The sequence below is a fragment of the Mauremys mutica genome, chromosome 6, assembly GCF_020497125.1.
Source record: "Mauremys mutica isolate MM-2020 ecotype Southern chromosome 6, ASM2049712v1, whole genome shotgun sequence".
NCBI lineage: Eukaryota > Metazoa > Chordata > Testudines > Geoemydidae > Mauremys > Mauremys mutica.
This window is the reverse complement of record NC_059077.1, coordinates 88788555-88803686: the sequence shown is the minus strand read 5'-3', so window position 1 is coordinate 88803686 and position 15132 is coordinate 88788555. Positions and strand designations below refer to the sequence as shown.

Below are 15132 nucleotides of genomic sequence, written 5' to 3'. Positions count from 1 at the left end.
CATTATTATGATGATGACAGAAAAGGCAATGAATGTCTTGCGGCTCCATTTGCTTTCTTTGTTAAGGAAGAAAAAGCTAATTATCTGCAGCTGTCAACCATGAAGACCTAGACCTATTTAAGTCAACATTAGCCTTGGACAAACTAAAACATTTTTCATATTTTACCCTGATTGTTTTTTCTTCTTGGAAAACAGAATTTCATTATAAAATATTAATCATCCTGTAGAACAGTGAAGCAGAAATACTTGAGACATAAAAACTATAGATTTGTATCCTTTTAAAAAAACAATTCATTGTAATATTTCAAAGACACTGATGTCCAAAATACACTTATAATATTAATTCTGTAATTAGGATAACCAAAATATAGACAGATGTAAAGCCTCTCAATGCAAAGTAATGTTTAAAAAATAATCTAAAATCATAAAACTGTTGGTTGCAAAAATATACTTTATGGATGATTAGAAGAAGCACCTCTGTTCAATTATTAAATAAAGCAAAGGTTGTGATGTGCATTGGGAAAAGTAAAACTGAAAATTCAAACTGCAATGATAAAATGAAAGTCTGCTTAAGCTCTGACATGTACGCTGAATACTTTCTCTTACTAAACTGCAGAGACATTGAGCAAAGAAATAACTTTTACTGTACCCTCTTTAAAACATTTTCCCCGCTCCATGAAATCCAACAACATCACCTTGCTTGTTAAACCCAAACCAGAATATGCAAAAACTCTGTAACTGCACTTATACTATTCATCCATTACCCAACAACAAACAGCCAGAAAATTTCACAGAAGGGGTAAACTTCTAGGCTGAATGTATTTTTATTGGTTGTTCAATGAGGACATTCAGCTTATTTCAGGACGTAACAACAGTTTGTACTTGCAGCTCACCTTTAAGGCTCACATTTAGAGTTCAGGTTATTGCGTCATATATTTTCAATAAAAATTAAAGATAAAATTTTAGCTTTAAATATGAATTTTCTTTCTAAAACAAAACAAATCTAATAAGGGGAAAGCTCCTTCAATGCATCTGTGCCAGGTGCCCTGACTGAGACCTACTGTGCTTGATAGAGAGATCACTCATGATGAAAACTTTCTATTGCTATAGTAGGATTAGAAAAATCAAGGTCATATTTGATTGGTTATTATATATGCTTCTGCTGCATACAAATAGTATTAGTAGAAATAGACATAAAATATCTTTTGACCATGCTTCCTACAGATTATTCTCTCCCTTGACTTTGGGTTCCTTGCCCCTTAAAAAACAAAGCTTTATTTTGGTGTTCCATCCACATCTGCTTTAGAAACTGAAAATTGTTGACACTCAGAGTAATCATTCCTTAATATTTCCTGTTCTGTGTTGCTGCTATGGCCAATCCTTTTTTAAAATTATTATTATTATTTAACTGTGGATACCCCTTATGTACATAGATCTGATGGATAGACGACTTTCTGCCTGTATCAACTGTTGCAGCAGACTGCCTATTTGAGTCTCTATTATTGCCTTTTGGAAGGCTGAAACTTCTTAGAACCATGGGTTAGAAGGGACTGCCAAGGTCATTTAGTCTAACCTTCTACCAAGATGAAGGATTTGTTGTATCTAAACTATCCAAGACAGATGGCTATCCAGCCTCCTTCTGAAAACATCCAGTGAAGGAGCTTCTTGTTTTTCTTATTTATGTATGTAGACTACTGATGTAAAATTTGTGTGCCTTCATATATAGATTTCTTGAAAACTATCAAGCCAACATATCCACTCTTAGCTCAAGAAAGCTGATGCTGTTGTGCTTCTCTGACTCTAACCATTTCTCTGGAAATGAGAAATAATTTTACTAGAGGGGGCAGAGATTCACCTTACCCTTTAACTCTCCCTGTTTCCCAGTTTCCTTCCTGCTCCCCAGATCCCAGTTCCAGTGTATGTGCAGTTGTACAGTGCAGCATACTCAGAGTCTGCACCCACTCCCTTATTCCTTCCTGATGTCTGCTTTCTTCTCTCCACTTCCAATAGCTCCCCTTAAACAGTCCACTTCCCTCACAGATATCTTCCCTCTTCAACTCCCTCTCCCCTTCATTAAGCCAACAAAGGCTGTGGGGGGCAAAGATGCAATTCTTAGCTCAGGACAATTTATCAATTTGTCAATTACTTTGGATGTGAATATGAATGTTCATTCATTTGGCTAATTTAAAATGATACTTCTCATTTTGTCAATGCACATTAAGCAGACTTTGCCAAAAGTTAGCTGAAGTGAGAAAGCCTTATAGTGGATTTCGGACCTGGTTCAGTGCATTGGTGTTGTCTTTCTATAATGTGATGCACATTAATGTATCAAACTTCAAAGCCATTTTCATCTCATGTGTATCAAAAAATCTAAATATTTTTGTACTGGAATTCCAAAAATGCACAGAGAGGCAATTAAAATCTTAAACTATAACAGATAAAATGAAAATCCCAAAATTAGCAGCAGGAATTTTTAAAACTGGCATTATATAAGTCTGTATCAATGGCCCGAGTAGCAGGTACACCAGTTGGTGATGGATAATGAAACACAGGATTATGGGCATAAATAGAACATAAAAATTGAGGATGAACTTTGATATTTATGCAAATCATTATCTTGATCTTTGAACCATCTGAGGATATATACTGACCCAAGCAGTAGACTGGGATAGAATGTTCTGAAGAAATTTGAGCACATTTTGACTCCCATCAAAACACTTTTCCCTGATTATATGTTTCAACAGAACAGATTCAACTCCTGTTGGACCGATTACTTTACATGGGAGTCAGGAGAGGTATTATATACTGATACATTTGATTTCTGGAAGGGAGGGTTGAATGGGTGAGCAAAAGCTTTGATTTCTTACTCCAAGCTTTAATGTCTGCAGTATATTTTCTTTGATCACATTTTGAACTTAATTCTTAAATTAACTTGACAAACAAACTGATGAAACTTGTAAACCTTAATTAAAGACTGCTATTGATTCTTTTTATAGGGAGGACCCAAGAGAGTACGCAATGGGAGAGTAAAGAAATATGTGCTTACAAAAAGTTCACGTGTAATTAAGATTGTTTCAAATCATCACATGCAGATCAGTAAGAAGCAAAGATCCAATCATCAACAGACATTCTTGTAATTTTTATAGCTATCAGCATGACCGATTCAGTAAGTTAGAGCCTATTACAGAAATGCCTACATAAGTTTGAATGATCAGCTTTCTGTTAATGTTACCATAGCATATAAAATGCTAGCAATAATTTAATTATACTCCAAATTTGAAAATAAAAATGAGCATAAAACAGCAGCAGAATATACCAAATCAGGACAGAGGACAATGAGAATACAAAGAAAAAGTCATCTTCAGTAAAAGCAGCAAGATGCCATTCTGGAATGAAAATAAATTAGCCCACAAGGTGGCAGAGAAGAGACAGCAAAAATAAAACATAAAAACTCACACCTGAGTCTGTCATAGTTACAGGTGAGTCTCTTTCTTTACTATTTCTTCACGCACAGAAAGTTGTCAGATACACTAAATTTCTGACTGGGTAAGTGCACTGTTCACTTCTAAAATGTGTTGCTTATGTAAAAGTCTAAAAGACAGAAAGCATCTTTATCCTGTATTTTCTGGAGGACCCTTACCTTTCTGGGGGTGGTCTGAGCCCCACTCCCTAATTGCTTCATGTGATCTGGGGAGGGGAGATCACTGGCCTTCTGGGAGCATCTGAGCCTCCCAATGTGCCCACCAGAATCTATAGGACCCTGCCCACCCTGCCTCCCTCATGTATGCCAAGTTCTGGGGGTCTTAACTTTCTGGGAATGTCTGAGCCCCTCTCCCTCCAGTCTTCCCCCACCATGTGGGACAGGATTGGGGAAGCCTTGTCCCTCTGATGGTATGTCTTCACTAGCAACATTAAAGCGCTCCGCAGCAGCACTTTAACACGGTTGTGTAGTCGCGGCACCAGCGCTGAGGGAAAAAAACACCTCCATGAGGGGAGTAGCTCCCTGTGCTGGCAGCGCGGCTCCCAGTGCTGGTGCACTGTCTACACTGCCACTTTACGGCACTGAAACTTGCAGCACTCCGGGGGTGTTTTTTCACACCCCTGAGCAAGAACATTGCAGCGCTGTAAAGTGCCACTGTAGACAAGCCCTGAGTGAGGGCCTTAGATCAGGCAAGTTCAGAGCATGGACCAAGGCAAGAGCACACTGAGAAGGGGTGAGGAGCTGAGAATGTGTATGCTTGACATATATCAAAAACTCTCCAACACTGGGGAGGTGAGAAGGGAACACCCACTGACGTTAATGGAGCAGTTCACATGTCTCAGAGCTATTGTTTCAGGCAGTATTTAAGTCCAAACTCTTTCAGCTGAGACCATCTCATTGAGATGAATGGGTCATTTAACACTTCTCTGAATGCTATGCTGCTGATGGATGTATGGAAACCCTCCCCTCCGTTCTCGCTCTCATTTCAGACATTATTATACTCCTGGGGGGATTCTGCGTGACTGCGCGCCCACAGAAAATGCCTCCTCCCCCACAGATTTCTTGTGTTTCCCTGCAGAAAACAGCAGGGAAGCAAAGGGAAGCCACATGGGGAGGTAGGGCGATGGGTGATCATGGGTGCACTTTTGGGGAGGGAGGATTGCCCCCCTCCAGACAGAGGTGAGGCATGGGGGTGCACATGGGGTTATATGCCACTGCCCCTGCTCATTCTGCAAGTGCAGAGCTGCCCAGCTGAAGGAGGCTGTGTCTGGGCTCCACTGACTCTGCAGCTGAACGCCGTTTCCTGGGTCCTAGTGCCAGTCATGCTCCCCTACTTTGTGCTGGGTGCCTTCCTGTTTTCTATTCCATGCAACAGTGAGTGCTCGCAGTGGGACTGGGTAAGGGAGGGTGAGGAAAATGGGGGAAGGGAGGGTGACGAGGTGGGAGGGAAGAGGCAGTGGGGAGGAAGGGGAGATGGAATACATCAGGGGGAGGGAAAATGTGGGACTGAGCATCCTCTCAGTAGCAGCTGGGGCTTCCCCATTAAGCAGGCTCATCGACCCCTCACTCTGACAACCCCTACTCCCCTACAGCTGGATCCTTCAATGAGCCCCCAACATATCAAGCCCCACTCCCCCAGCACCTGGACCCTCCACTGAGACCCCCACACCCAGTTCCCCCCTCCCCCTCTGAGCCCCAATCACCTTCACCTAGGGAGTCCCATTGCCCCAGAACCCCCCAATGAGCTTCTGGGCATCTAGATCTCTCACTGAGCTGCCCTCACCCAGATTGCCCCGCAAATAAACCTCTGACCCCACACCTGGATCCCCTCACACTGAGCCCCTCCACACTTGGATCCTGCTGGGCTGAGCCTGCCCACCCTCACTTAATGCACCTGGCGCAGAGGGGCAGGGCCCCGGAGTGTTTCTGGGGCAAGCCCAGCCCTTGCACCTCATTGCCAAGTCTCTGTACCAGGGGAGGTGGAGGCTTCTGGGTGCTCTCCTACCTCAATGCAGCCAGTGGCTTGTGCTCCCCACTGCCATGCTGGAGCCACATTTATTTATTGATAAATACAATTTGCAGAATTTTAAAATATTGTGCACATAATTTTTAATTTTTTGGCACAGACTTCCCTCAGGAGCAATATTATAATGCTCTCCTCTAGCTAAGGTTGGAAAGCCTTTAAGTGATATTTAAAGGACGACTCTAAGTGCTGTAAAATCCACATGCTTATTCAAATTGTCTTGTCATTTGCCAAGCCTCATGGCAGCATAGGGTAGGGTTAATTAGCCAAATGTGGAGGCATCTGAGCCAGGGGTTCCCAAGAGAGAGACTCCAGAAATAAGAGCATTTAATTAACTTCCCAGATTCTAGTAACTTCAGAAACAAACCCTGGGCAGAAATCTGAGAATGAACTGTTAACATCTGCAAAAATCTGCTTCCATCAAGATTTTATTGGGGGTGGGGGGGGAGTTGTTTTGTTTTGTTAAGAAAATTAATTACACATGCAAATGCTCACTAGGAGAGAAGGGGTGATTGGAGTACAAAAGTAAGTGGCAAAAGGCAGAGGGGCTTGGGTCTCCGGTGAGGGATCCAGAAGGGGCTAAATTATGTGAATGGGTGGTAAGGAAGGGAAGACGGGTTGTGTGAGGTCAGGTAAGGCAGAGAGGGGAGGAACTAGAAGAGGAGAAGACAGGAGGGGTTAAAGAATTAGAGCGGTAGCAGAAACTGTTGTGGGTTTATGAGTGACATGGGCTGTCACTGAAATCTCCTCTTCCGTGTGTGCATACGAGGATCTGGGGGAGTCCTCCCCCTCTGCAGGGGTCTGAGCCCCTCTCCCTGCATGCTGTCTTTTCTAGGATCTGGGGAACACCCTCTTTGGGTGTCCTAGCCCATCTCCCTCCAAGCTGGAATCTGGCATGGGGCTAATGAAGGTAACAGAAATTTAAACATCTGAAATCCAGAGAGTAAGTAGTTAAGATACACGTCACCCTGGTGTGAGATAACGGGGCTCACCAGAGTGTGCAGGGGAAGAGCCTGGACTGGAGGAGGGGTGGACTGGACCTGGGCATGCCTGGCTGAAGCAGGGGCAAGAATCACATCTGGAGTGAGGGGCCAGCTCAGTGTGCAGCTCGGGCTATGCTTAATGCAGCAGCAAGATAGGGCAGCTGCAGGAGACAGCAAGGAGCAATATCTTACAGGTTAATGGCTTCTATAGCCCTAATTCATGGCTTTATGGGGCAGGAAGGAGTAGGGGAGCTGGACATTTTGGAGGGCAGGCTACATATTGTAGGGAACGGAGAAGGAGAGAGACACACCAGTCTTCTCTCACATGCTTATAGTTACTGCAACAACCATGTAATAAAACTGTCAAGGTTTTTGGACATAGACCATGGATGAGATTTCTCCCACCCTGTTAAGCAACTATACATTGCAAAGCATGGCCATTATCCCCATTCCAGTATAACAAAATGTACAGGAAGGGGGAGGAGCACAGAGAAAACATATAGTAATTGTGTGGCTTGGAAGTGGAAACACCTTTGGCTTGGAACTATTCTTAGCTCTGCCACTGGCCTGCTGGGTGACGATGGGGCAAGTAACTTCAGCTCTCTACGCCTCAGTTTCCCATCTGTAAAATGCAGATAATGGTGTAAAGTTCTACTGCTGAAAAAGCTATATAAAAGTTAGCTCATCTGATTATTACCTAGCCACAGTAGCATATCAGATACAAATTTGGATGAGAATTCATAGAATCATAGAATATCAGGGTTAGAAGGGACCTCAGGAGGTCATCTAGTCCAACCCCCTGCTCAAAGCAGGACCAATCCCCAGAAATATTTTTGCCCCAAATGGCCCCCTCAAGGATTGAACTCACACAACCCTGGGTTTAGCAGGCCAATGCTCAAGCCACTGAGCTATCCCTTCCCCCCATCTTCCCCTTACAGCTGTCTAAATGACCAACAAGCATTTTTCCTTCTGTTTGAAAACCTAGTAAATTAAATGGCAAAAAAGTTTATTAATGCAAAGTTAACATGACCAGTAATAGTTCATGCTCTTCCAGAACATCCAGTTCAGCAAAACTCAAATATTTGAAAACCAAGAAATCCAGAGTTACAGTTAATGTCCACACAGCATTAACTCTGCCCTCTTTGGATGCCCACAACACACATACACTCTGTCTTTTCATTATGATGCATAGGTGCTACTTGCCCTAAAACACTGAGCCTACTCCTCTGACAGAATACCACACTTTTTAATCCAGAGACCGCTTTCATATTTCATCTCACTACTGATAATACCCATGGCAAGAAGCCCTAGTGCAGGGGTGGCCAACCTGAGCCGCAGAAGGCGCCTGAATTTACCAATGTACATTGCCAAAGAGCCACAGTAATACATCAGCAGCCCCCCATCTACTCCCCAACTCTGCTCCCAGCACCTACCACCCACCGACAGCCCCGCCGATCAGCACTTCCCCCTCCCTCCCCGCACCTCCCAATCAGCTGTTTCGTGGTGTGCAGGAGGCTCGGGGGAGGGGGAGAGGCACGGCAGGCTCAGGGGACGGTGTGGAAAGGGGTGGAGTGGGGGCAGGGCCTGTGACAGAGCCAGAGGTTGAGCAGTGAGCACCCCCCAGCACATTGGAAAGTTGGCACCTGTAGCTCCAGCTCCGGAGTCGGTGCCTATACAAGGAGCCGCATATTAACTTCTGAAGAGTCGTATGTGGCTCCGGAGCCACAGGCTGGCCACCCCTGACCTAGTGCCATGCTACTGATACAACCTACACAATTTTGTATTGAAATGATGCAGAGTAGAACCTCAAAATACACATCCATCTCCTTCTTTTGATAGCACATGAGAAGGGACTCAGGTCCAGATCTCCTCATATCACAATCAAAGTTCTATGGTGCTCCTCAAACTAATCCCCAGATCTTTTTATATCACAATCACAGCTCTTCCAAGCTGCTCCAAAATATTTCGCCACCATTGAATACAGATACAACTAACACAGTCAATGCAGCTGAAGTGCAGGTAGATAATTCCTAGTGAATATTGCCAGCTCCTGGGGGCAGAGCTAAGGCTGCATGGGTGTTTACCTCAACTCCGTATTTTCTGGTTTTCAGAAGACTGAGTTTTCCTGAACTCAATGTCCTGGAATGGAACAAATTATCACCAGGCAACCTTAATGCCACATGAACAAAGTTTTTTTTACCATTTATTATTTGTATTTCACTAGTGCCTAAATCAGGGGTGGGCAAACTACAGCCCACGGGCCACATCCGGCCCGTCAGGCTTTGGATTTGGCCCACGGATTGCCATCCCTGTGACACCGCAGGCTCCGTGCCGCTCCTGAAAGCGGCTGGCATCACATCTCCGCAGCCCCCCTAGGGGAAGGGGGGGCAGAGGGCTCCATGGGCACCCTCGCCTGCTGGCACCGCCCCCACCCCACAGCTCCCATTGGCCAGGAACAGGGAACCGCGGCCAATGGGAGCTTCGGAGGAGGTACCCGCAGACGAGGGCAGCGCGTGGAGTCCTCTGCCCCCTCTCCCCCAGGGACATGGTGCTGGCTGCTTCTGGGAGCAGCGTGGTGTGACGGGGAGTCAGGGCAGGCAGGCAGGGAGCCTGTCTTAGCCCTCCTGCGTCCCACTGCCATCCCAGAACTGCTCCTGGTAAGCAGCGCCGGGCCAGAGCCCGCATCCCTTCTGCACCCCGCACCCACAACCCCCACCGCACTCCTCCTGCACCCCAACCCCCTGCCCTGAGCCTCCTGCCACATCCCTCCTTCATCTCAACCCCCTGCCCTGATCCCCCTGCCGCATCCCGCACCCTCCCGCACCCCAACCCCCTACCCTGAGCCCCCTCCTGCACCCTGCATCCCAACCCCTGCCCAGAGCCCCCTTGTACACCCCGCACCCCTCCTGCGCCCCAATCCCTTGCCCTGAGCCCCTTCCAGCACACTTCACCCCCTCCCACACCCTGCACTCCCCTCCTGCACCCCAACCCCCTGCCCCAGTCCTACATTCATGGCCCTGCATGCAATTTCCCCACCCAAATGTGGTCCTCGAGCCAAAAAGTTTGCCCACCCCTGGCCTAAATGTTACAATCAGGATCAGGGTACCATTGTGCCAAGCACTGCACAAACCCAAAATATGAAATGGTCCCTGATCAGATGTAGTTACAATCTAAAAAGATAATACAGACCAGCACCAACAGGCAGACAACAAACAAGTATAATTTTAAAACATAAAAACCTCTCCTCCAACTTCCTCCTCCTCAGAAAACTGAGCAAAATTGGATTATGCAGCATGCCCTCATCAACAGATTTGGGCTATTTCAGAGTAAAGAGGTGAGGGAGTGAATTTCAGAGTCAAGCCCCAACATGGACAACTCCTTGCCAGCTGCCCCTCCCTTTTAAACTGAGAAAGTTCCTGAGCTATCATGTCCACTGATCGTAATTTATTTTGTACGTTATCTAAAGCAGAGGATCTCAAACTGTGGTCCGCAAGCTCCGTTCAGGTGGTCTGCGGATAGTTCCCTCTAAGGTTCCCATGCAGGTATGGCTCCACTAATTAGGTACCTGGACCCTGGAGAAGACCCACATGTAAGGTGAGGTAGTGGCCTGGGGAGGAATAGGGGGCAGGTGGGAGGGGGCAGTGGGGCGAGAAGAGGAGATGGGGGGAATTTGGACATACAGGGCTGCGGCAGCCAGAGAAAGAGACGACTTTCCCCAGCTCCAGAGTTGCGGCTGCCCAGGAGAGATGGCCCTCCTTCCCAGCTCCAGGGCTGCCACGGTGGGGGAGAGAGGGCACATCCATCACATCAAAAGGTAAGACTAGTGATATTAAAATATGAGTTGTGTGCTTTTATTTTTAGAACAAAAGAAGTTAATTATTATTAAGGGTTTCTTTTTTTATATAGCTCTTTTATGCAAAGCGCTTTATAATAGTTAGCTAACAGTACAAACATCATTTGGAAAGGTCATTAAGTGGTCTGCCTTAGACCCTCAGCAATTTTCAAGTGGTCCACGAAAAAAAAAGTTTGAGAACCACAGATCTAAAGTGCTAAGCATTGTAGTAGCTAAGTGCTATAACTTGGCAATAGCACATGGAGAGAGTCTCCCAAACAAGCAGGCTTTAATCATGTAGGGCTTAAAGTGTCAAAGACCAGACTTCAAATTCTTAGGAACCCACAGGTAGCAAGTGCAGATCCCGAGAACAGGTGTAACATACTAATAGTGAAATGCTCCACTCATCAAAAGTGTGCCCCTTTTAACACAGGACTCTAAGGAAAAGATGCTACATCAAACACCCCTTTCCTTAGCGCCAACTGATGATCTACTGTATCTTCTGTTAGGAGTACTATTCGTATCTAGCAGGTTACAGTTTTGTGCGCATACCTATATGAAATTAGTTGCAAGTCTCATTCCTTGGCCAGTTTCTTATACCTATTGATAGAGAGAGCATTACTTACACAGAACTTCAGGCCATTCAACAAATGCCTCATTTGGATTAGAATCCTGATTTTGTCCTGGTGCTTAGCTCATTGTTGGGTGATGCAATTGTGACATCAGATATTACTTAGTCAATCATACAGCATAGCTCACATTAGGATTTACACATTACAATTCCCTTGGTTAACATGCCACAGAAATATTAGGGTTTTTTATTATTACAAATAAATCATTAATAAAATGCTTTTTGATAGGGGCACATCAACCAAAAAAAAGAAGAAAATTTAAAAAAAAGTGTTTTGAATGAGACCTCACTAATTCAAACCAGGTAAGAACAGCAAAAATAGTTTCCTGAATACAGAGACAGCTGGCTAGAGAGCATGTCCTTCTGCATTTGTCCCTTTGTCCTGGGAAACTTCTTGATTATTAACCAAACTGCCAACAAAATTTTAACTTATCAGTCAACTCCAACAGTATCTTTGGGGATTAGAGTTTAAAAACATAGATCTAGACCTCTACATATTCTTCAGGGAGGTTAGAGGGGAACAAAACACAAGTTACAAAAATGCCACGCAACAAGATCCCAAGAACCACAGCCACCCACCCAGGCACAAAATGAACATTACTGAGGGAGATATTTATTGGACTTGTAAAGATTCAGACTGTTCACGCTGACACGACTTTAACCAGTTCATTTAAAATCTCATTGACCTATCAATACACCTGTGTTTTTCCATCACTTTTTATGAGAGAGATTTAGATATCATATTATACATCATCTATTATAAAAGCTAATCGTAAAATTCCAGTAGGATGGACACAGTGGCTTTTTCATGTCTAATGACTATAATTTCATGATGGACAACTACCGTGGAAAATATCAAAGTAGAGTAATTTGCAAGAGCAAGAAAATAGTTCACTTAATGTTATCAATTTCAAGAGATGACTATAAAGCAGCAATTAAATTACTCATTGGTAATTATGCATCCTTGAAGATATCATTTGACTGGATTCTCTTAGGTCACAGCTGAATAGTGAGAGACAGGCCAGACCCTTAATTTAGAGAGAAAGGATGGTCCAGTGGTTAGGGCTCTAGTTTAGAATGGGGAGACGCAGCCAGGTTCAATTCTCTGCTCCATCACAGATGTCATATGTGGCCAGGAGTAAAAATCACTTAGCATCTCTAAGCCTCAGGTTTCTGTAAAGTGCAGATGATAGCACTTCCCTACCTCACAAGGGGATTGTGAAGATAAACACATTAAAGATTGTGAGGTGTTCAGGTACTACAGTGATGTAGTAAGTATCTAAAATAGATACAGATTAGATATCAAAGATTTTTGGACCTCCCAATCATTGGCTTTTCAGCGTCATTCTGGAACATATTGAGTCCCAACAGTTTGGACGACATTGTCTTTGGACGACATTTAGAAATTATAACAGCCCATACATGGTTATATAGTCCCACAGTGTATACAAGACAGAGATAACTATGTTATCCATTCTATAGAGGTATTATGGAGGATGCTTGCTAGTAATTCTGTTGGTTATTTCCTCTCTCAAACTTTGATATCGCTTTTGATGGAAGATATTCAATTGTTAGTATAATCCATCCAGATAAGAGGTGAAGATTGCAAAAGGAAACAACATCCCCCACAAAGAACATTTTAAACCACAAGTGTCTGAGAAACCACAGACCGCAGTAAAGCTTCTTTTCTTGTTAAATTTTGTAAGTATGGGAGTATAACCAACATCCAGAAGAGGTTTCAATTAAAATAACCAAATGTTTATGCAAGAATCTTTAAAAAAAAAAAATAGTAAGTAGAGAACTGATCTGTCAGGAACCACCAGTCTCAAACCCAGGCCCCTGAGGCTGCCATGCAGGAATCTTATACTCAGCACCTTCACACACTGACAAGGGAACTGCTACTAATACCCAACACCTGCTGATTCAGCTGTGTCAGATGACTGACAGCATATGCTGATTGGGCACCACTGGATATAAAGCTTCCTGTTCCTGTCCCCACACCCTGTCTGAGCATCTAGTCACTAGGCCTGCTACTGCCTAGACCTCGGAGATAAAGTCCCTGCTTCCTCAACTAGTTCCGGCTCCTTGCTCTTGCTATTTCATGTTTCTTGTTCCTACTACCATGCTTCATCCCTGTTCCTCTCACCACACCTTTTTCTTGGTTCCTGATTCCTTGCCCTGACCTCAGTGGCTCACTTTGGCTTTGACCATTGGCATGATCACAACCCCAACTCTACTCCTGGCATCAACCACTAGGTCAGACTGCCCTTATTATGGCCCCTGTTGTGATCTGAGAAACTGAAAGCAATGAAAAGGCGACCGTAGATCTTGAAAACTGAGCATCAGCACATAATGATGTTTGCTGTGCACAATCATTTTAAGTTACCCAATTTTTACAACTGCGATAGAAAACCCTCACGACCCTTCAGAAACAAGTCTGGATATGCTTTTTAATTCAGGGAATCATGGGACACAATAAGGTATCCATTGTCCTGCTTGCACTGAAGTGCACTCATTACTGGAAGTCTTTTTTTCTCTGTCTTCACAGAGTAGTAAAATAAAGTATAAACAAAAAGTATGTCTACACTACCTGCCAGATCAGCAAGCAGCGATCAATCCAGCAGGGATCGATTTATCGCGTCTAGTCTAGATGTGATAAATCGACCCCGGAGCCCTCTCCTGTCGACTCCTGTACTCCAGCACCATGAGAGGCGCAAGCAGAGATGATGGGGGAGCAACAGCTGTTGACTCACCAGGGTGAAGACACCACGGTAAGTCAATCTAAGTCCGTCGACTTCAGCTTCGTGAATAACTTAGATCGATTCCCCCCGCAGTGTAGACCAGGGCTAAGAATACATCTACACTGTAGCTGTAAGCATGCTTCCCGAAGCGGATAAACAGACACGCATTAGCTCTGCTTGATCTAGCACGATAGTGCAGGTGGTGGCCACCTGAATATGTACCCAGGGATCCAGGCAGGTTTGTACTAAAGCAGCTAGCCTGGGCTGCTGTACATCACAAGCTAATCCAATCACACTGTGTTGCTAATCAAATCACTATGCAATTCCGGTGTTGTTTTGCTGTGTGGTCGCTCTCACTTGAGCTAAGCTAACTCCGGTGCAGTAACTGGAGTGTACTAACTCATGCTAACTGTTGCAGTGAAGACAAGCCCTACATGACTGCAGTTCAAATATCATAGGTGAACATACTTGTGGTATCACACATTCAGCTATATATATACTTTTGTATTTATTTGACTGTGCAAACAGCATTTACTTCCTGCTTTGAACCATGTTGCAAGTGCTTATTTTATTAGAATAATGATGTGCATTATGGGAGACTAATACAATTTTTCTGCAAGACCTATTCATAGTACAACTAAACTGTGTACAACAGAATTGTGTTAAAACTTACATTTGTAGAACTTTAACACATCTGTAAAATGTTATTTTTAAATTGTAACATGAACTATGTTGACCACTTTTAAACTATTATTTTTCTTAATATAGTTGAAAATTTGAAGCATGTATAGTACCTGATTGACTACTGGATCTATAATGGGTTATGTTTTTTGTAAGATTATTTGAATTTCATTTGCTAGCTTACTTCAATTGAAGATTTCTTCAGTTTATGTAATCAGTAAGTACAGTTTTAGTAATCATTAAGGACACTAAGCAAACAAAATAGTTAAAAAGGAACACCAACTTAAAATACTGCATTTTTGTGATTTTTTTAATCTATCAGTACAAGAAGCATTTAAGATTATATAACTGAAAGAGATTAGAGAAAAAAAGGTGAAATTATTTTTCCTTATCCATAACTTCACTTTCTCTGAAGTGTGTACCCATTGTTGTCAGTCTTGTATTGGTCTTCTGCCTTTATTCCTCAAGCATAAGAGGTAGTATATGAGGTTCCTCTCGTGATTGAGAAATCTTGAACTAAAAATAAATCGATAGAAGTGTGACTTTTAATTTGACGATATCTCTTAAATTCCCCTGCTAGCCTGCATAAGGAAATACAGTCACATTCAGACACTAGGCATTTTACCATAGCTGAGGAAATACAAAGAACTAAGGTCTATTTTAGAAAAATCATTACTCAAACATTACCAAGGCAGAAAGCTTTTTATTTAAAACTAAGAGTCCTTCCATTTTTTTTCTCTCTCTCACTCTGCAGATAGAA

General features: G+C 43.6%; 1 protein-coding gene across 12 annotated transcripts in view; it reads right to left on the bottom strand.

Moving 5' to 3' along the window:
* RFX3 (regulatory factor X3) overlaps window positions 1-15132 on the bottom strand; it is a 238959-nt gene that overhangs the window by 165145 nt on the left and 58682 nt on the right. The window contains exons 1-2 of one of the 12 annotated variants that reach the window (XM_045021038.1): window positions 10946-11012; window positions 7019-7109 (exon numbers count right to left, since the gene is read on the bottom strand). The exons of 8 other annotated variants lie outside the window; for them this stretch is intronic. The gene's annotated coding sequence lies outside the window, so the exon portion shown is untranslated. Of the gene's footprint in view, window positions 1-7018; window positions 7110-10871; window positions 11025-15132 lie in introns of those variants that run through there. 3 more of the 12 variants (XM_045021035.1, XM_045021036.1, XM_045021037.1) reach the window with 3 other exon arrangements.